At 36.4% G+C, this 22,706-nt stretch overlaps 1 protein-coding gene across 4 annotated transcripts in view; it reads left to right on the top strand.

Annotated features, from left to right (window-relative positions):
* LOC136829321 (uncharacterized) overlaps positions 1–22,706 on the top strand; it is a 95,787-nt gene that overhangs the window by 39,508 nt on the left and 33,573 nt on the right. The gene's annotated exons all lie outside the window — the stretch shown is intronic.

Here is a 22,706-nt window from a genome sequence, read left to right as displayed (position 1 = left end):
CTTTGACCATTATCTCCACATTACCAAACCATCCCTAATACTGAACCATCTTTCCACCTGCGATAACATCTTGACCACTTCGTCAAATCGCTACATGTCGCGACCGTTCAGCTATTGTATACTTAGTACAATATTCCGATGTACTGGAACCCAGCGTTTGCAGTTATGATGTTCAAGTACCATGTTTTTTTTGTTAGAGGCCTTAGTGCAAGTTTCAAGCTTACGCCGTAATAAAGTTTGTCACCTAGTATTCAAGGCATCTAAAGGTAATATGGGCTGAATGAACCATTCCCGAGAGCTTTGATTTTGTCATTCACGTTAGGGAGTGGCCAGGTTCTTAACATTTAAGGTTGAATGGGACCCAGCTTTAATTTTAGCTTAATGAATGAATTTGTGTCCCTGCCAAGGTTTATGATATCAAATTGTCAAAAAAGACAAAAGTTTTTATAGTGATGTGATTAAAATGTATAAAAAAAATGAAGTAAGGAATAAAAATTGGTTTGATTACCACGCCTCTTGAAAGGTGTAGGTTATACGACGGAAGTAAAACAGAACTTTAAATGAACTTTTTCTTGGTAAAGGAACTTATATTAAGAAATTTATTTTCGTATCAAAGTTCCATGCTTATGCTCGCTGCTAACACTCATTTTACCTGGCAAAGAAGGGCGTCGACATGACACCGGAATCCTCAAATTCCGTTTCCTTCCAAGAAGTGCTTAGCCTTATTGGTTTCTCACGCCTGAGTGCAGTGTTTGCGCTACAATTTAGAAATGAAGTAAGATAATCTTGCCTGAAAGTTAAGTATACCTTAGTTTAACCAGACCACTGAGCTGATTAACAGCTCTCCTAGGGCTGGCCCGAAGGATTAGATTTATTTTTCGTGGCTAAGAACCAATTGGTTAACTAGCAACGGGACCTACAGCTTATTGTGGAATCAGAACCACATTATAGCGAGAAATTAATTTCTGTCACGAGAAATAAATTCCTCTTATTCTTCATTGGCCGGTCGGAGATTCGAAGTTGCGGCCAGCAGAGTGCTAGCTGAGAACGGAACCCACCCGCCCAACGAGGAACTTAATCTTACCTAGCAAAAATGATGTGAGCTATGGTGGTTTGGTGCGAGTCTGTTTTTGAGACGGGTCTGAAATTTTGAGGAGTCAGTGTGAGTAATATTGAAGGCTTGGTGAGGCTAGTTATGAATTTTATGAAAGTAGGGTATTAGAAGGCTGATAAGAAAAGAAAGAGGAAGGATATCAATGAACAAAACCTGCCGTTCCTCTGAGCCTTTGTTTTGTGTACAGTACCTCGCTCTGAAAGGGAGCTGCCAGTAGGGGTGTCGAAACCACGTGTTTATTAGCAGGGATGCCGGACCACTTATTTTTGGGTTGTTTCTTCTTACCGTGATGTAGACGGATAATATCATGAGCGTTCCCTCCCGGTGTTATTGTGTTTCATTTTTCAATTATAAAAAAAAAAAAGGAGTGAAGCTGAATTTCATGATGAAATGCGCCAATGTACCTCCGCCGAGGAGTTTATGTTGTTCGAGAACTTCCACGTCCTTACTCTGTAAATTGTTAGCCTTTACTTTCCCAAGAAAAGTAAACAGTTTTCTTCTCCTCAACGAAACAAGGCGCCAGTTCTTCCGGTCTTGACAAGTTAACTTGTTTCATGAGAGAGAGAGAGAGAGAGAGAGAGAGAGAGAGAGAGAGAGAGAGAGAGAGAGAGAATATTTTTTGAGTACAAGAGATATCTGCTATCCGTTTATAGTTGTCTTAGTTCACATCGCAGGTATTGTACAGAGATTTTTCTGAAAAATTAGAAAATTAATTTATATTCCATAATTATCAAAACACACACACACACACACACACACACACACACAAAGAAGGGAGGAAGGCATGGAAAGGGTAGGATAACTGAAATGGTAGAGATATTAGAACGGAAGGGCCTTAATGTCCGGGATATCCGAGTGCATATCAGTAGTGGTGAATAGTGCAGTGTGCAAAGGGCCGAGTGATAAACCAGTTTTGAGCTTTTTCTGTAGGTGTATAGAATGGTAGTGTAGTGGGAGTTTTGACGCGCAAAATTTCATTCACGATTCAGCAGTTAGATTATGAACGTGGCATTGACCATTTTGTTGCTTTATTCTCTGAGCCACCTTCTATTAAGGAAATAGATATATGTTAAAGAAAATTATACACATTTTTATATATATATTATATATATATATATATATATATATATATATATATATATATATATATATATATATATATATACATGTATATATATATATGAAAGATATAGAGTGAATATTTGAATTAAGAACGTTATTGAAAAAAGTCCTATTTCATATTTCAAGTATCTGAAATTGAAGAAGATTCAAGACTGAGAAAACCTGCGTCATTCCTATTGCCGTATTTTGTAGCACTGGTATTCAGGTACACGAGAGATTTAGCAAGGCAGTTCACAAAGAATATTTGTTGAGTAATTAATGTTAAAGACTGAATAACACCTTTCAAACTAACTAGTTGAGTCTTTCTAGTAGTACGAGGTTATATCCTTGGTTTTGAATATAGTAAATAAGCACAGTAAATTATCTCACAACTTTTTTTTTTGCTCTTATCACTCTCTAGATAGAGTCTGCGTGGCAGAATGCTATGCAGAGTAGTATATCTTGCATTGCAGTCTCCTGGACTGCTTTGACAGTTAACCAGAAGTGATATTGTTAAGTTTTTACGAAGATACCCTGTGGAAAACTATCAGCAAAGCTAGCATTTTATATGAGAGTTAAAACAATATTCTTGAACGTCGTTGAGAGATCAGAATATGGTTTTTAGATTTTGAATTATACGCCTTAGGAAGTTAAACTGTTTCGTAATTTTGTCACCTTCAGAACATTGCTTTTTCCGAAGACGATGTTCTGGACAGTGGTTAATTTTAATGCTTGCTTTCTCAAGTTCAGCATATTTTTTTTTTTTTTTTTTTGCTTTGTTCATTACGAACTGCAATCGCGATTTTTGTGATATGACAGGAGAGCAGGTTTTAAAATGCGCCATCATTTGACAAAGCTCTGTTGCTTTTGTACTGTCACAAATATTGCTTTAAATACTGGCACAAAATGGAGTCACGAAAAACTTTTTCGTGTAAGACACTGGACAGGCAGGACGGCTAAGAAGATAGAAGAAGATAGAATAGCAATCGATTCATCTATTTAGGGGAATTAAAACATAGTTTCAGATTGTATATAGTGCAAGTTTCAGATTTTTGTATATAGTGCAGTATGCATCATCAGCGATGCACTTTGTTTACCTCACTTTTCTTTTCCTCCGTTCGTACACTTTTCTCCCATCTTATTTTCCACCCTTTCCTAACAATTGTTTCATAGTGCAACTGCGAGTTCTTCCTCATGTTACACCTTTTTACAAGCTCTTCGTTGGGGGAGTCGGTAGAGTTGTGGCCTAGCACTCGCTAGGCCCGAGTTCGACTCTCCGGCCGGCTAATGAAGAGTTAGAGGAATTTATTTCTGGTGATAGAAATTCATTTCTCGCTATAATGTGGTTCGGATTCCACAATAAGCTGTAGGTCCCGTTGCTAAGTAACCAATAAAGTCTAATCCTTCGGGCCAGCCCTAGGAGAGCTGTTAATCAGCTCAGTGGTCTGGTAAAACTAAGGTATACTCAGCTTACACCTTTTTACTTTCAATTTCCCGTTCAGCGCCGAATGACCTCATAGGCCTTTGGTCTAAATTGTATATTACATTCCATAGAACTTGACCTTAGACCTTATCTGGTTATTAGCTTATCGGTCACTTTTCTGTATAGTCATGACTTAATTCTTTTATTTTTAAGTCGACTGTTGTGCTAGTCTCTTAATTGTTAGCGTTCTCTGCGTGTCTTCGTTCTATTTCTTAGTCCGACTTTACCTTAATTTTAATGGATATTTTATGCCTCACTTTGGCGTGAGGAAAAAGGGTAGCACAACTCCGTTGCGCATTGTGTTCAATGCATCTTCTAAGCGTAAGGGTTCCTCGCTGGGTGAGCGGGTTCCGTTCTCAACTACCACTCTGTTGGTCGTGAGTTCGAATCTCCGACCGGCCAGTAAAGAACAAGAGGAATTTGTTTCTGGTGATAGAAATTAATTTCTCGCTATAATGTGGTTCGGATTCCACAATAAGCTGTAGGTCCCGTTGCTAGGTAACCAATTGGTTCTTAGCCACGTAAAAATAAATCTGATCCTTCGGGCCAGCCCTAGAAGAGCTGTTAATCAGCTCAGTGGTCTGGTTAAACTAAGATATACTTAACTTATTTCTAAGCGTAAGGGCGAATTGTCCGTAAATGATTGCCTGTATGCTGGGCCGAATTTAGTCGAGCTTTTTGGTGTAGTTGCTCTTTTATGAATATAAGAGCTTCGTTTTCCTTATTCTTTTAATTAAATATTAGTGTCGGTATACGATGCCTCCTACTTCAGAAACTTCCTCTTGCCTACGCTTGCTGGAAGAGCCGCAAAGTACGCGCAAACACACTTGAGATAACGCCCAATCAAGTGTTTCTTTGTACGTTCACGTGAAGGGAGAGATTGTGGCCAAGTTTTTCCTGGTGCACTTGGAACTTTGGTGTCAGTGACAAGATCATCATCCTGCGCTGGTGGGGAGGATTAATAGGTCTAGTGTGGCCAGATGGAATTTTAGACGTTTGATGCTTAGGGCGTGTGAAGTTCTTATCTTCGTAATCGGTTTAGCATATTCACAACAACGCCTCAGCCTTGAGTGCAATGACCAGCAGCACGTCAGCCATTCTTTGGCGGATGCACTTAAATTGCTTTACGAATATAAAGGCACAGATGCGTTATACATACCTGTATCATCTGTTATACACACGTACCTGTATACTGTACAAACACACACACACACACACATATCTGTCTATGTATCTATCTTTCTTACCTCTAAGTAACTATGATTTTTTTTCTCAAGATTTCATGCTTTTTATGTATCTTCAGTTTTATTACAGGAAGTTTATGAGATTTTAAGAACATTTTATACAATGATAGAGATGCTATTTTAGCAAGATTCTGTTTTATTCTAAATAATGAATATTAAATGACAGAATTTTACTATGTACATAATTAAATTCATTGTAGTTATGTTTTATATCATGCCATTATTATACTGCCTATTAAGAGGTTTACATGTTTCTGTTTGACTTTGTATCTAATATGGTGAACACGAATTTTAGAAAGGTAATATGACTGAAATGTGACATTTTGTTGTTTGGGTGTTGTATTTGCATTTTAGATATGTGTGCCAGTGTAATTAATAATGAATGTTTTTTTACGTATATGTACATATTCCGACTTATGTGTATTTTATATCTAATTTTTTTTTCATGTATGTATCTTGGATGTGAAATAATGACGAACTGAACTGAACTGAACTGAGCTATCTATCTATCTGTCTGTCTATCTATCTATCTATCTATATATATATATATATATATATATATATATATATATATATATATATATATTATATATATATATATATATATATATATATATATTTTGTATATATACATACATATATATTATATAAATACATACGTACATACATACGTATATAACTTCGGAGCCTTTCCACTCGATAGTGTGTGTGTGTGTGTGTGTGTGTTTAGAGGAAAAAATCCAACAGCTTACTTAACTTTCATCCTGTAACTGCTGAAAGGCGGATGAACCCCTTGTGCAGAATACTCTTTCAGCACCAGCTGTTTCATGCATCTGAGAATGCTCGTTAACACCCACACACACACACACACACACACACATATACACACACACACACACACACACATATATACACACACATATATATGTATATATGTATATATATATATATATATATATATATATATATATATATATATACTGTATATATGTAAATTACGTACGGTATATATGTATAACTGAATCACGAAAATATGGAACGTGATGAATATATAAATAAAGATAAAATCCACGAAGGCAAGAGAAAGAAAAGAGTGCTGCAAGCCCTTTCGACTTATATCCTTTACTTTAGCAGTTTGCTAAGTATATATATATATATATATGTATGTGTGTGTATATATATATTTTTTTACAAGGATACTAAAGCTTTATCACTCTTTAGATTTCAAGAGACTGGTTCATTGTTGTGTGATGGGTTAAGCCACCTTTTTTTTTTTTTTTTTTTTTGTTTTTTTTTTGTTCTTCGACTCCTCCAGGGTAGAAAAGGGTTGGATACCCTTCCCCTCCCCTCCTCCCGATATCGATTTTTGATGTAAAAGTAACCTATAAAAACTCATTAATGTTTTCTGTCTTTTAGCAACTCCAAGTCTTGTAAGGATCCACTTAACAATAGGCGCGGGTAAACTTTCACGTAACCTCACACTTATGACCCAGAAAAGACGCATTTGGTGAAGTTGTTTTGATTTTACGGCTTACTCAGCTGTCTGCCATTTAAAACCTTTGCTCTCATAGAAGAAAGAGAGTTTGTTTAGGAGAGGCCGGTGACCTCGTTTCCAAAACGTCAATGCGTAGAATCCTGCAACCGATCTTAGGAGTCTGATGTGACGGGCAAAGGGACAGAGGAAGATCCGTCATGTCGGCAGAGTACTCAAGTGAGCTGTGACGCAGGAAGTTGCCCGTCGCCTTCAATTTCTGTCTCGTGATGATTAGGGAAGTTTGCTTTCGCAGACGAAATACCAACTGTATCGGGTGTGTGTGTGTGTGTGAGAGAGAGAGAGAGAGAGAGAGAGAGAGAGAGAGAGAGAGAGAGAGAGGCATGAAAATTAATAAGTGAACAGCAAGGGAAGGTAAGATTGGAGCGAAATCGTGATTATTGCGTCACATTAGTCTGCAGGTTACATGTTTCGGGGAGGCATTCTTTAGATCGGGAGATCTTGAATGCCAGTCTATGAGGGCTGATGTAACGCTTCTTTGTACCCAGTGTTTTTAAAAAGGTCGAAGTTGAAATTGCTCATTGCTCAACATCAAAGCAATGGAAAGTAGCATGAATCATTATAAAATCAATGGATCATCAAAACCACCTGAATTTTAAGTAAGATCGAGTAACTTTCAGTAAGATGCGTTCCTGTGATCATCTATAGAGGCCATGGGCATTGGCCAAGTGACTTGATTTAAACATCAGTGTTCGGAGACTTGTTTGATAGCCTCCGAAGTAGGTCGCGCCGAGTCGTTTGAAGTCAGTAGCGAGTAATTTGAATTCGGAGTTTGTACCAAAATTGCGTTTACGATGAAGTTGCAGTTGAACAGATCCGGGAAAAGTTTATGACATTTTTCCTTTTATTTCCGCATAGAAAGACAGTCATCAAATCTTTATCATTACGAGTTTTTCCAAAAAGTCACATAAAAAGAGTAGAAAGAAAAATGTAGCAGTGCAGATAGTATATTTCAAATGTATGTATAAATGCATGATTAAATTCTTTTTTATTGTATGCATGTGTGTATATACTCTCATTACTTTTTATATTCTTGTCTGGTTATGTGTGGTTGTGTAAATCTGTATACTTTACATTTTAAAATTATTTATATAATAATAAGTGAGAAAAGAAACCAGGACGTACTATGCCCGTACCCTAACATAAATATTTTTCTTAAAATACAAATCACTGGATCACATGCATCTTGAACCGTTTATAGCTTCCAATAAAAATAATCAGTTTTGCTGGTGTTACAGAGACGGGGTCCTTGAAAACACCGAGGTAAATGCAGGTTAGGTCTGATTAGTTCTTCATTGGAGGGGTGGGTAGAGCTCTCAGCTAGCATGCTTTTAGCCCAGCATTCGACTCTCCGACCGGCCAATGAAGAATTAGAGGAATTTATTTCTGGTGATAGAAATTCATTTCTCGTCATAATGTGGTTCGGATTCCACAGTAAGCTGTAGGCCCCGCTGCTAGGTAACCAGTTGGTTCTTAGCCACGTAAAATAAATCTAATCCATCGGGCCAGCCCTAGGAGAGCTGTTAATCAGCTCAGTGGTCTGGTTAAACTAAGTTATACTTTTTTTTTTTTTGACTGAAAGTTCTGGAAATCTAAGTGGGCAGGCGAAAATACTGTTTATAATTTCTCTTGCTATTCTGTTGCAGACATGAACTGACATGAATCATGTTCTTGAGGCATAGTATTGCATTTTTACATATTTAAACAGGACGTTGGATTACGTACTTTATTCGGCATAGAGGATGTTGTAACCAAGGGTTGCAACAAGGGAGAATTTCCGAGAAAGGGAAGCTGGAACGTCCTTTTTATTATTGTCATACTTCACAGAAAGATAGAGCCGAAATAGCTTTCCTCATCTTTTCCTCACAATCGTAATCAATAAGACTTAGTGCTAAAACTTTTTATTATGATTACTTTTCACAGCAAGACGATAAAATAGGTCTTATTCATGATTTATCCCAAATCATTGTGATTCAAACGTAGAATTATAAATAGTTCTTTTATATTTGCTTGAAGAAAGTGTCCTCGTGTCGTTCCACTGGCTTTGCCAAGAACTCGTTCCAGGATATCGACCCAAGCAGACGGCCCTTAGCGACCTCTGGTGGGTGGTTCGTTCGCTGGTCATTGACCCCAGCAGTCTGTCATTTTACTTATCAAGAGGGGATGAGGAGAGAGAGAGAGAGAGAGAGAGAGAGTTGCGCAAAGTCGTTTGTGTGGACTGAAATCCAGAGATTCTTAGCTTTTATAGCATAAGACGTAGACAATTTGATATGGAGCGCTGTTTCATTGTTCCTTGAGGACGACAATACCAAGTGTTCTTGGATTTTTCTGGATATTTTGGATACGTATATAATTTTCATATCTTTTTTGACAGTCTGTTGCTTTGGGTAGACTTCTGATGGTTACAAAACATCATTTTTTAAAGGAATTTTGTAAACTTTTTGGTACCCTAGGAAGTTTAAAAAAAAACACTGTAGCTAAAAATGGTTTTCTCTGCCTCGGGTGTTGTGCGCCATTCCTTATAAATCAACCAATTAATCAGCCTCGTTATTAGATACAGTAGTTCCAAATCGCTTACGGGCGGTACTATAGGATAGGGGTGGGGCGGTTGGGTACACCACTCCCCTTTTAGAAATTTCGCTGCTTTTCGTTGCGGTGGAGTATTCTTACTGAGTGCTGAAGTACAGTATGACTGATGTTCACTGTTTCAAGGCTAAAACTGAAAGAAAAGATAGAAATTGTTGCCAAGCTGTTCTATTTTATCCTCTTTTACCGACAGCTATTTCAGCCAATAATTTTTCGCTGTCATCAGAGCTACAATAGAACTACAGTGGCACTACACTTCAATATGAAGTTGAGTACAACGAAAAAAAATTAAAGATTAAAATAAGAAAAGGAATTTTAAAAAATAAATGTTACAGATCAGGAGGATTCTCCATGAAGCTGCACTAGGCTGAAAACCGCAGCTTCGGTGAGGGGCCTAATGGTTTGCCGTCCTTGTTATTCTTCTGGTGGACAATTTTTGTGGCAGAAAATAAGAATGTACTCAAAGATCAAAATGCGGAATCAAAATTTGAAGTTATCTACGACTCAACATTATGCAGAGCAAAATAGAAATTGAAAAGCTGAAATAATTGCGCATTCTGAAGCATTTTGCATTCAAGATATTAATTAGTATGCAAGTCTTAACAATATACGTAATCAACAGAGTACAGTACACCAGCACAATTTACCCAAAATCAAACATAAAACTTAACAAGACGCGAGTCGAGTGTAGCGAAAATACCCGAGAAGTAGATTCTACTTTACATTCAAATATAACACGGCATTAACTATGGCGAGGTTAGAATGAGCAATAAAATTCCTCTCAGAATGATAGACAGCAATCACAAGCAAGGCCGTATCTTAAGAGAAATTATAACACCTTAACGAGTTGTTACAGATCGTCGTACAAAACATACATGACCATTTCTGCGGTAACTAGATTTTTTCACTAGCGGTTAGTTACCACGCAAATAATGCGATAAAATATGTGCACTCCTAAGATTGATCTAACAAATGATAAGAGTGATGGACCCTTGAGCACGGGGTTTATTAAAAGAGGGCATAATACAAGGGATCACATTGCACACTGGACTGTGGTTAGTCAGTGTTGGTGTGTAAGAATAGTACACACCAACTATGACCAACCACATTCCAGTGGGCATTGTGATCCCTTGTATTATATTTGTCCCTTTCAATAAACCCCGTGCTCAAGGGTCCATCATTCTTATCATTTGCTAGATCAATCTTAAGAATGCACATGTTTTACTGCATTATTTGCGTGATAACTGTAACTGCCGTGAAAAAATCTAGTTACCGCAGAAATGGTCATGTATGTTTTGTACGAGGATCTGTAACAACTCATTAAGGTGTTATAATTTCTCTTAAGATATGGCCTTGCTTGTGATTGCTGTTTATCATTCTGAGAAGAATTTTATTGCTAATTCTAAGCTCGCCTTAGTTAGTATCGTGTTATTTTTAATGTAAAGTAGAATCTACTTCTCAGGTATTTTCGCTACGCCCGGCTCGTGTCTTGTTAAGTTTTATGTTTGATTTTGGGGAAATTGTGCTGGTGTACTGTATATTCTGTTGATTAGGTATATTTTTAAGACTTGCATACTAATTAATATCTTGAATGCAAAATTCTTCAGAATGTACAATTACTTCAGCTTTTTAATATCTCTTTTGCAGGACCCTCGCAAAGTTATGGTTAAACAGTCATTCAGGTGCACTGCAAAAATTCAGCAGTGAAGAATGAATAAATTGACCCATCAAAACCCAACATTATATGACATAGTGACACAGTGAAAGTCAACCAGTGGCAGACGAAAGAGGGAGAGGAGTAGTATTCTATTTGTGGATCAACAGGGCAAGCAAAAGAAGCCAAGTAATTGAATTGGCTGGCGAAAACAGTTTTCTCACAAGGAACATTTCCTCGCGTGTGACTGAATCAGGACGTCGGGTGAATTTGAACTAATCTTGTGGATTTGTAATGAATTTTTAAGTAATATTTGAGTTACAAAAAATTAACGCGAAGATCTGTTGTAATAAAGTCATTTCAGTTCATTTCTTGCAATGTTGAACGGGTTCTCAGAGGTTTAAGAGGTTTTACCTGTTCAAGTAAACACACAGGTTCACAGCTACAGATATCTTTTTCTTTGTCTGTCATCGATTTTTCACTTCAGTAAACTTGTCTAATTTCCTGCATAAAAGATATTGCATGATGTAATGGCAAGCAAGCAAAAGAAGCATAGTATCAGGTTGCATGGCAGGGTAACATTTTGTACAAGGCCATTCTATTAGGATGTGAAAATTTTCTAGTTTGACGTCAGTCTGTGCAATCTGAGTTGATATTATTATCAAAAAAGAAAATTTTCCATGGCAGCGTTCCTAAAGGGATTGTAATGGACATTTTTCACGTTATACTTCGAATAGATGGGCCACTAACTACGTCATTTCCTTTCTACTTATTACATTTTGTAAATATCCGGTCTTTGGTAGCTTTCTTGGCAGAGCACGCACGCCGTCATACTGTGCTGTGTAAGTCTCGGAGATTATCTGAAGCAAAACCTGCTGACCGAAGGTCTTTCAAGGGATGAGGGTTGCACACTAAATACTGTGGATGAATTGTTTACTTTTTAAGTAGCGGAAATATTCTGTATTTTCAGGATTTGAATTTTGTATGAACGTAACCACTGCTACACCGCTGGTCTCCAATTCCAGTCAGTTGAATTGAGGAACTTTAGATCCATTGAGCACTTAGTCGGGTGATAACTTATAATTGACACATGCCGTTGGCTTAAAAACTGTCAGTAGACCTTAGGAGTCTTGTATAAGCGTCAGTGGGTAACTGTGGTGCCCGAAGTGAGTATTCAGCCTTAGACTGTTACTCAGTCATTCGTATTATGGGTATACTCCACTTGACTGTAAAGCTCTTTATAGCCTAGTGTTTTATACAGTAATTGATCCTGTAAGAACGAGGTGAGTCATTTCGGTAGGGGATGAGTCCTCCTTCGTTTCCTTTCATGCCACTCTCTTGTCTTCACCAGCCTGGTTAGATAGAGGCACCGGATTACCTGTCCTGTCGGCTTCTTAGAAAAAACTCCTCTTGCAGTCATTCATGTTTAGTCTTGTTTTTTTTTTTTTTTCAAAAATTTTATTTTCTGTTGAATTGCCTCTTTGTTCTGTTACCTAGCGTGTTCATTTTATTTTTATATCTTGAAAAGCTGGTTTCTTTGGCAGAATCTTTTTAGAATTATATTTTTTACAAATGGGATTGTTTTGATGATTTGCTTTATGATTTAAGTTTACAGGCCTTTAATTTTGATCCAGTAGTGTTTGTGTATTTCCTTGGTATATTTTCAATTCTTCATCGTATAATTTTGCATTTCATGTACTCTATCTTGATCAATTCTTTGGAGATGAGACTCGGTAATTTTGCAGTAGGTAGTGGTCCTTTACCAAGGAAGTCAGGCAGAACTAATATATTCCTTCCGTTTGTCCGCCCGCTTATCTTGCCACTACAGTTCCTACAAGGTGTAATCACCCCTGCTACAGAGGGACGTAAAGCACACAAGAGCAGATCGTCCGACAATAAGGTCGTGGCTATTCACATCACATGCAAACCTGAGGAGATTGACTGTAGGTTCTGTTCGTATGATGGGAAGAACTCGGCCAAAATGCGAAATCAAGGTTCAAAATAAAATATTAACCTTGGGCATAATTATAGGAGAATGGGGCTTCATTTTTGGCACGCACACTCACTAATTCTTTCGAAGGACACAACGAGATCATCGGGTGCATTTGTGTTTCAGTAACACATCTCGGGGCAAAATTGTCTGAGTTATGTTCCCTCGTCAGAACAGCGAAGTGGGTCGGGGTTCGGTAGTGAATGTGTTGCTGTAGCGTTGCTCACAGATTGCTTGTTGTGTATAAGCTCAGTCAGTCATTGTTCTTTCCCAGTTCTTCTGCGTAAAGGCCAATGGAGCGCGCAACTTAACACCATTATCTAGCCCAGATTTGTTTTAAACAAGAAACTGTAGGTGGATAAAATTACCTGGCTGTTACCACGAAGCAAGCCGCGGGATGATGTAAGATTTTAAGAATCAAAGAAGCGGGGGGAGAATTCCAGAGCATGCTAGAAAAGGGGAAGTTTCATGAAACTGGCTAGTGGTATTTTCATATTGCTCAGTTGTTGCCGTTCAGTTATCTGATATACAATTTTGAGTCTTTGAATTTGTTTAAAATTGATTATTTTCCGTTTCGCCTACATGCGTCTTTCTAAATTAAAGAGAAATACACTGGATTTACTCTCTCTCTCTCTCTCTCTCTCTCTCTCTCTCTCTCTCTCTCTCTCTCTCTCTCTCTCTGTTATATATTTGTAGTGTTACCGTTTCCTCGATCTTTTCTGGCAGTAAGTCAACCTCAGTCTCATCTTCATAAACTTCAGTAGTCTTTATTCTTTGCCAACATCATTTGTTAATTCAGTGATTGTGCCTTGTATCCGTGTAAGTGTATCATGTTTTCTTTTTTCCTCATCTGTTTATCCCACTCTGTGGAAGCTTAAAATAATAATAATAATGATAGTATAGTAGTAGTAGTAGTAGTAATGATATGGAATTGTCTCCTTGCCTCTGTGCTTCCTCATTCATTGAAAGTAATGGCCCTCGAGCCTTATGGGTGAGGTCTCCACTTTCCTTCTTTATCCCTGCCTTTCGTGTGTGTGTGTGTGTGTGTGTGTGTGTGTGTGCATGGCCACTATTATACCACATAAGCTAATGACTTTATATCACTGTTGCGGATAATGATTACCCGCCCTTATAACTCTGGGTATTATATTTAGGAAGGCTTGACGCACGTGTTGCATGTTGCTTATCACTGATGTATGAGACCACGTTCATTTCAGGGAATTAACGCGGCGTTCTGGCGTGAACAGCCACGCCCCTCGTACCTGTGACGCACAGGTTAATAACGCATCTCCCCTTTTTAATGAGAAATTTCACCTCTTTTAGTCTCCTGGTTGGTCTACGTGCAACGTAAAACTGTGCTGTAGCGTGTCCTGGGAATGATGTCACGTTCTGTTCATATATTAGGTGGAAATATTGCCACACAGAGAATAAGGTATTATGTACAGTAATTACGAGCGAATAACAAGTGTTAGATGATAAAGCCGAGGTAGCTAATGTATCCACATGAAGATTAAGTAGTCTGGATACTATCTGAACACATTATGTAGAGTCATGTGCAGCAGGTGTTATCAGATGCAGGTGAGATAGTAGTACACGGTACGTTTTACTTTTTATGTGGAAGAAGATAATTTTATGCATTTTGCTAACTATACTTTTTCCGCGGAGGATAATCGTTATATTATATACAGTACCATGCATAGTAGTACAAGTAATTTATGTTTTAAGAATTGTAGACAAATTCGCAAGTTGCATTTTTACTATATGCAGTAACTACTTGTCTGCACAGACCAAAGATCATTTATGGACCAGAAACACTGAGTAAAAATTCAAAAGTCTGAGAGGTGATGATGAAGAGAAAGTAGATTTTATTGATAACATTGGCAATTTTTCATTAATCGTTGGAAAGGAGAACCGTAATCAGTGTTTTCCATTAAACCCGTCTCAAACCGGGACAGCCCAAAAAAAGGATAAATAGTAATAATGACGACAAGAAAAATTAAGAACAATTTTTCTTAGAAGTATTAAGACGATTATAAACTATATTTTAATTTTGTTATAAAATGCCACAGTGTGCCCCTTTAAACAAAAAAGTTAGAGCGTACGCCAGAAGATGGAAGGCGCCATGTTAATGTAATGTTAATGTAATGAAGTTAATTTGTCAAGGTATGAAGTGGCGTGCATGTATCGAATGGGAGAAGGTTAATTATTATTATTCGCACTCTCTCATCAACGATAGCATACGACGGTAGTAGATAAAGTAAAGTGACCTGCAAGTACTGTAGTGTATAATTTTTGCCCGTCCATCTTCCTTGACAGCTTTTAAAATGCAGAGTTTGCATAACATGAGGCAGTAATTACTTGACATTTCTCTAAAAGATAAAGAGAATTCTGCTTGACGCAAATTGCCTCCATTGTGAGACAGAACGTTTATCTTAAGAAGTGTGTTTTTTTTTTCCTTTCCTTCCGAATAAAATCTGAATTCTCTTGGCAGAATTTCTTACGAACACACACACGCACATATACATATATATATACATGTGTATATATATACACATAAATGTATATATATACATGTGTATATATACATATATTATATCTGTACCAGCTACTATAATCCTAGAAAGAATTAGAGCGTGGTATTTTGAAAGTTTTGCCCTGCTGACAAGACGGTTACCAGAGACAGGCGACATAAGGTGTGACAAACAAGACTCAGTGCGTTGATGGCAAGGACTGTTGACCATTGATAATGGCTTTTGGCCAACACGGTATAGAAAAACAACTCGGAGAGTCACACACATTTGGAAAACGTTCGGAACCTGCCTTACGGATTTCATCAAGAAGCTCCCAAGTAGAAGATAGATCCTCAAAACTAGGTGAGGTTGCGCAATCTCGAAGATTGGTAGATACGAAATGACGAGGCCCAATCATGTGCTTTAAAGGGGAAAAGTGTACGCCTATCAGAAGATTCGATCATCGGAAAGGCCCTATGTAACACAAGGATATCAGTCAAGAAGAGCTCAGAGGACTAAGATCGTCAGTGCAAGCAATCCACTGAGTCACATCGGTAACCGGGAAGTACGGAGTCCTGGCAGAGTCAGCGTCCACACAGTGTTGCAGTTGCAAAGCCCTGTCTTTTAAACATTGTCAGTCCCGGAATCCAGATGTGGAGGAAAGTTGTCCGGAATAAAATCCAGCTGCCTGTCCAGCGAGTGTTTCTTTGACCTCCAGCACTCCAGCTACTGCTTTATTTATATATCTATATATATATATATATATATATATATATATATATATATATATATATATATATATATATATATATATATGTATATTAACTGTGTATGAACAGGTACACAAAACATCAATGCTTGCATTTCAATACATATTCTGCGTTCTGCATAGCCTGTATTGTTTTTAATTATGGACGTATAAACTTCCAAGAAAGATGCACATTTGTTTATCCATATACGAGCGTTGTTTATTTTGATTTATGTACGTATGTACTCGTATGTATGTATATATATATGTATATATATATATATATATATATATATATATATATATATATATATATATATATATATACATACATACATACATACATACATACCAGAGTTCTTATAAATGTATGCAGCTTACAAAATATGGAGAAAATCTCGTGTGATTGCGATTGATATGCTGAATGGTATCTGCTGTGTTTACAGCAGCGTAGGCGCTTACTCGACTTTTCGCAAAGGAAACGGCAGCAGAAAAGATGGTGGGGTGTACGGAAAGAGTTGTGGGAGCGTTGTCTGAGAACTTCATAACAAAAACAGTTGGTTTTGTTAACAAGGAAAGACGATGTCGGGAAAGTTACCACAAGATGATGAGTTTTGTTTACGAATTCTTGTCACAAACTTCTAAATTAGCGCTCCCTCTCCACAATCCCTCCAACATTCTGTGGTCAGATTTTCACGCATACTTAGGTGAAACGTATACGTATACATACAGTGTACTTTTCTAGGTTGTAGGATCAAAATAAAATATGGAAGCAAATATTTCGAAGTGGTTAGACATCACTTGTCTCTCGAGTACAACCCAAGATCAGGAATTTTAAGTAACTTCGATCACGCCACACAGTCTCACTTCTGTAGTGTGGATGAGCCTGCTGTGCAGGAAACTTCCAAAAAATTAAGCATACATGTAGTATATGTATCTATATGTTATATATATTTTATATATATTATATATATATATATATATATATATATATATATATATATACATATATATACATACATACATACATACATACATACATACATACATAATTTTGTTACCGACTCACACGTTACTTTTATTATAATTTCAGATATTAAGTCCCAAACAATCTGTTGTTATCAAATTCACATTTCATTCCGAATACCTTATATCCAAAGGGAATTATGAATAATAGGGACCTACGCTGACCGTGGATCAGATGTATATATTTTAGGATAAGGGACTAGGATCCAAGGCATTATGTGTAAGTTAATTTTGATTCTAGAGTATATATTCTCGTCGAATTCTGGTGGTGTATAAGTTAGTATTGTCACTATATCACCTAATATCGAATTTGCTAAACGTTGGGCATAACTTACACTTTAAGGGAATTATAATTGATACGTGTATCTGTCCAGAGCTGAATGGTTAAGTCTACCTTTCATGACTGTATCTTAGCCAAAAGCCCAGGTTCGAATCCTGACCAGGCAGGTGCTGTTATCAACTATAATTCACCTTCGGTGTAAGTTATTCCCGAAGTATACTGTACATAGTAAATTCGATATTAAGTGATATTTGTATCTAAATATTTTTTAGCATAAGATAAATCTCTCATGTATATGTGACAAACGTTTAGACATTTGTATATATATATATATATATATATATATATATATATATATATATATATATATTTATAATTTATATATTATGTATATATAATTGTATATATATATATATATATATATATATATATATATATATATATACATACATACATACATACATAATGTCTAAACGTTTGTCACATATACATGAGAGATTTATTTTATGCTAAAAATATTTAGATACAAATATCACTTAATATCGAATTTACTATGTATGCTTTGGGAATAACTTATATATACATATATATATATATATATATATATATATATATATATATATATATATATATATATATATATATATATATATATATATATATATATATGGTTTATTGTATGTTATGCAGATGAACAGCCCTGCTCCGTATAAATGCAAAAATAAAAACAAAAGAATAATTCAAGGGTCTGTCTAGCGGGAAGTGCTAAATTAATGGTGAAGATGATGTTCCCGTCTGTATATTTGTCTTAGCATAGAGCCACGCCGCTAGAATATTGCGCACTGAACAGGATCAAGTGAAGAAACACCAGTAGAACATACGATATGAAGCACTTGACTAAATAGCAACACGGGCTCTCTAAAATATTAGTACAGCGTTTGCACTTCCGTCAGATTGCTTGAAGGATGCCTTTGATTAATAAGGTGTTTGTGATTAAAGTTAAGTAGGCCTGTGATTATTAATTCCATATTACTTCACTTTACTTTTCGAAGTGGTATTCGTTTTATCTCTGATCTTTATCCATAAGCAGTCACGTTATGGTGAGTCATTTGCTTTCACAGTGAAAAATCGAATACTTTTCTGAAACTGGATGAGGCGCGTAGGAAGTCGTGTCCACACCTGACTCCTCTCAGCACTGGGAGTTGGCCAGCAAAACTAGTCTTTGACCAGTAAAAACCTTTCTGTTTTGACCCTCTTAAATCTGCCAGAATACACGCAAGGGGGATCCACTTTGTTTTTAATTGTTTGAGTTCTCAAGCCTGTTTTCTGATTTCATTTATTTGCGAAGTATTTGGTGAACTTTCCGTTCAAAACTGGTTAACGTTGGTAATGGATCACCAACTTTGTTTTGGTACCAAGTTTCTAACTGATATGCGACTTTGCGGTGTGAGTTATATTATTGATCCTCACATTTTATATGGAGTTTGTAGTGGAGACCCACCTGTGAGTGATTAGTTTAATTTGATCCCTACCTTTTCGTAGAGTTTGGACTGGTGCCTCCTGGCAGTTTTTATTGGCCTTTTTATTGAATCTCCATTGTTCGTTAGTGAGTATTAAATTAGGTCTAGTTTTTTTAGGTCGTGAGTTTAGAGTACTTTTAATATATCTCTACCAATGTTACCACCACAGAGGAGGTGATATTTTTGGAATTTAGAGTATTTTTGATAGATCTCTACCAATGTTACCACCACAGAGGAGGTGATATTTTTGGAATTTAGAGTATTTTTAATAGATCTCTAGCAATATTACCACCACAGAGGAGGTGATATTTTTGGAATTTAGAGTATTTTTAATAGATCTCTACCAATGTTACCACCATAGAGGAGGTGATATTTTTGGAATTTAGAGTATTTTTGATAGATCTCTACCAATGTTACCACCACAGAGGATGTGATATTTTTGGAATTTAGAGTATTTTTAATAGATCTTTAGCAATATTACCACCACAGAGGAGGTGATATTTTTGGAATTTAGAGTATTTTTAATAGATCTCTAGCAATATTACCACCACAGAGGTGATATTTTTGGAATTTAGAGTATTTTTAATAGATCTCTACCAATGTTACCACCATAGAGGAGGTGATATTTTTGGAATTTAGAGTATTTTTGATAGATCTCTACCAATGTTACCAACTCAGAGGAGGTGATATTTTTGGAATTTAGAGTATTTTTAATAGATCTCTAGCAATATTACCACCACAGAGGAGGTGATATTTTTGGAATTTAGAGTATTTTTAATAGATCTCTACCAATGTTACCACCATAGAGGAGGTGATATTTTTGGAATTTAGAGTATTTTTGATAGATCTCCACCAATGTTACCACCACCGAGGAGGTGATATTTTTGGTTTAGTTTGTGTGTTAGGATTACGACAAAAGTTGTTTAGTAATTTTATGAGAATTATACGTTAAATACGCCTTGTGACCACGGTTTTGGAGAGACACGAATGTAATTTCTGAGGAGAAAGGTCGTTTTGTAAATGGATTGCTCAGTCTAGGCGGAGGATTGCAGTCTCCGAACGCTCTCTTTGGCATGTTTATAACAAATTTCCAATTTTTTGCAGTAAGATTTTAATGAATCTTCTAGATTGGAATGTGGGTTTTCAAAAGATCTCCCAACGTGGTCAGCGATTTTTCATTTTATGTACATATCTTGGTAGCAAGTTTCTTCTGAAGGCTCCACAATTCTGGGCAGGGAATTTTTATTGAGGTTCCACATGTAGGTAAAGTCTGTCGACCCGGAAATTTTTCAAGTTCTTATGTTAATGTGTTATTTCTAATATTATGTTTCTTTGCTTGTTAAATTGCGTTTAGAGTTAGAACTAATTGATGCTGTGTTGTTCAGGATGATGTTTCTGAAAGAAGGCTCATGCGTTGAGGTGCCACTGTAAAGATTGTGTGGGCTATAGTAAATGTGGTCAGAGATTGATGTGCTAATATGAGGGCTGAATTGATTTCATTTGCGTGAATTGCTAGAGAAGCATACGCTTCCGTTTGCCATTCTCATTATGTTGTACGTATAGATGTTGTCCTTATAGACGAACGACAGCATTTGATAAAAAGTGTCAATAACCTTCCATATAAAATTCAGCTTCTGCCGTTTCATCTTGGCCACTTTTTGTAAAAACAAGCAAAGCACAATTTCCTTTTTTTAATAACCTTTAATGTAGGAATTTTCGTGATCCTCTGTGTACGTAAAAGTAGGACCCCAGTGCTTGCAGAAGGAAAGGAATGGGAGCTTGCTTGTTTCTGGATGCCATCATCCTCATTAGGAGTGTTGCTGTCTTTTGCAAACTCCAGAATAAAATAGATATATAAATATAAAAGATATCTATCTATCTATCTATCTATCTATCTATCTATCTATCTATCTATCTGTTGGCTGCGTATGATGTGTTGCTTCCAGGTTTGGTGTGTAAAGGTGAAGGCAAGGATAGTACAGAGGTGGGCCAGGATCAGGTGGCTGTTTTTGTGGTAGAGGTGCAGGTTGGGTTAATGCATTGGTAAGATTGGGGGAAGAGGTTATGTTAATTAGATAAACGCAGAGTGGAAAATTTCATGTGTTAAACATTTGGATGGAGCGGGGGATTAGATGGTTAGTTGTCTTTTTGATGAAAGGAAAAGCGTTTTGCAATCACGAGAGGAGTGAGGAGATAGTCATTATTATTATTATTATTATTATTATTATTATTATTATTATTATTATTATTATTATTATTATTATTATTATTATTTAGAAGATGAACCCTATTCATATGGAACAAGCCCAAGGGGCAATTGACTTGAAATTCATGCTTCCAAAGAGTATGTCCATGGCCTAGAGGTAACATTCTTCCCAATAATATTTTTTATTAGTCATAGAACAAACAGTTGGCATAAAAAAAGAGAATAAAATCTGTTCATGAGAGAGAGTCGCTAGATAATGAGAAGTGAAATGGAGCATGATATAAGAATACGCTGGAAATAAGGCCAGGGAACACTGCAGCTGTTCTGAAATGATGAAAAAGATTAAAAGAAAAGAACATGGATTATTTCTTCTGTCAGTTCGGGATCTATTTTTGTTAGTGAAACTTTGTTAGTGAAACTTAGAGGGGGAAGTTGTTTACATTTCCGCCTCAAAACGGAGCAGTCATAACGTATGTGGCCGAAATGTTTATTGTATTAAGGAGGAAAGCTTTTTCTGCCTTGGTGGTACTTGGCATTCGGTCCCCATTTCCTTCTCCGTTTTTGAAATACTGTAGTCACGCGTTTGAAGTTTTTAAGTTTTCGTATATGTGCATTCTTATTTTTTTTTATTAATCCTTTACAGGTATTTGCTTTTGTATGGTCGTAATTTAACAGTGAAAAATTATTGATTCCCTCAAACAAGACAGGTGTTACTCTTGTACCCCGTGGATTTTTGTCATTTTCATAGGAAATATGGAATGTATGAAAGTTCTGTTTTTGGACTAACTGAGCCATTTGTATTATATTATATATTTATATTATATTATATATATATATATATATATATATATATATATATATATTATATATATATATATATATATATATATATATATATATATATATATATATATATATATATATATGTATGTAATGGATAAAATAATTTGTAAATTTGATAAAATAATTTGTAAATTTGTGTATTTACGTCTTTAGTAAAGCGTATCCAACAAAGGTGGTGTAGAAGTTAACTGTCTTAAAGACGTATAATTTTTTTCAGTGTTATCAAGGTCAAAGGTGCAGTTATTATTTTCGTACTTTTGTTGTTGGAGCTCAGTTATGATCCACATCCGCTTGTAGTTTTGCGAACGATTGGTTTTTGACCTTGGGTTCAACCCTCCTCTTTTATCCTGGCTGGGGAGCAGCATGAGTTTATAAACATGAGTCAGATTAATTTACTGACGCTATGGCTTCATTTCTCATTGCCTAAAATTTTGACAGGTTATAGTTCTGTTTTCTTGAACTTCAAATTTAAGACATTAAGGTGATTGTCGAAGCATTTGTAGAATTTCATTTGAAGAAAAATACGTGTAACACAGTGGTCGCTTTAACCCTGAAGATAAATTTCCTCTCGCTGTGATAGCGCCTTGGCCCTTGCTGTGACCCACTGGCACTCGCAGCGCGCTCCTACGATCTGTTGTTGATCTCTGAGCACTGGTTTTTAGGCTGAGTTCCAACTTTACATCTAGGAGATCCCGGCTGGTCTCGGGAGTTTAGTAAACCTACTTGAAGTGGCCTTTCTTACCATATATTGAAGTTTTAGACATTTCAAAAGTCATAAGGAAATAGTTTAAATCATTATCCCTTCAAGGACGTAGTGCCGTCATTGTGCTTCACGTGGTGCACAGTAGA

The sequence above is a fragment of the Macrobrachium rosenbergii genome, chromosome 44 (genome assembly GCF_040412425.1).
Source record: "Macrobrachium rosenbergii isolate ZJJX-2024 chromosome 44, ASM4041242v1, whole genome shotgun sequence".
NCBI classification, from domain to species: domain Eukaryota; kingdom Metazoa; phylum Arthropoda; class Malacostraca; order Decapoda; family Palaemonidae; genus Macrobrachium; species Macrobrachium rosenbergii.
The sequence above is the reverse complement of the archived record's forward strand: the minus strand, read 5'-3'. Positions and strand labels throughout refer to the sequence as shown.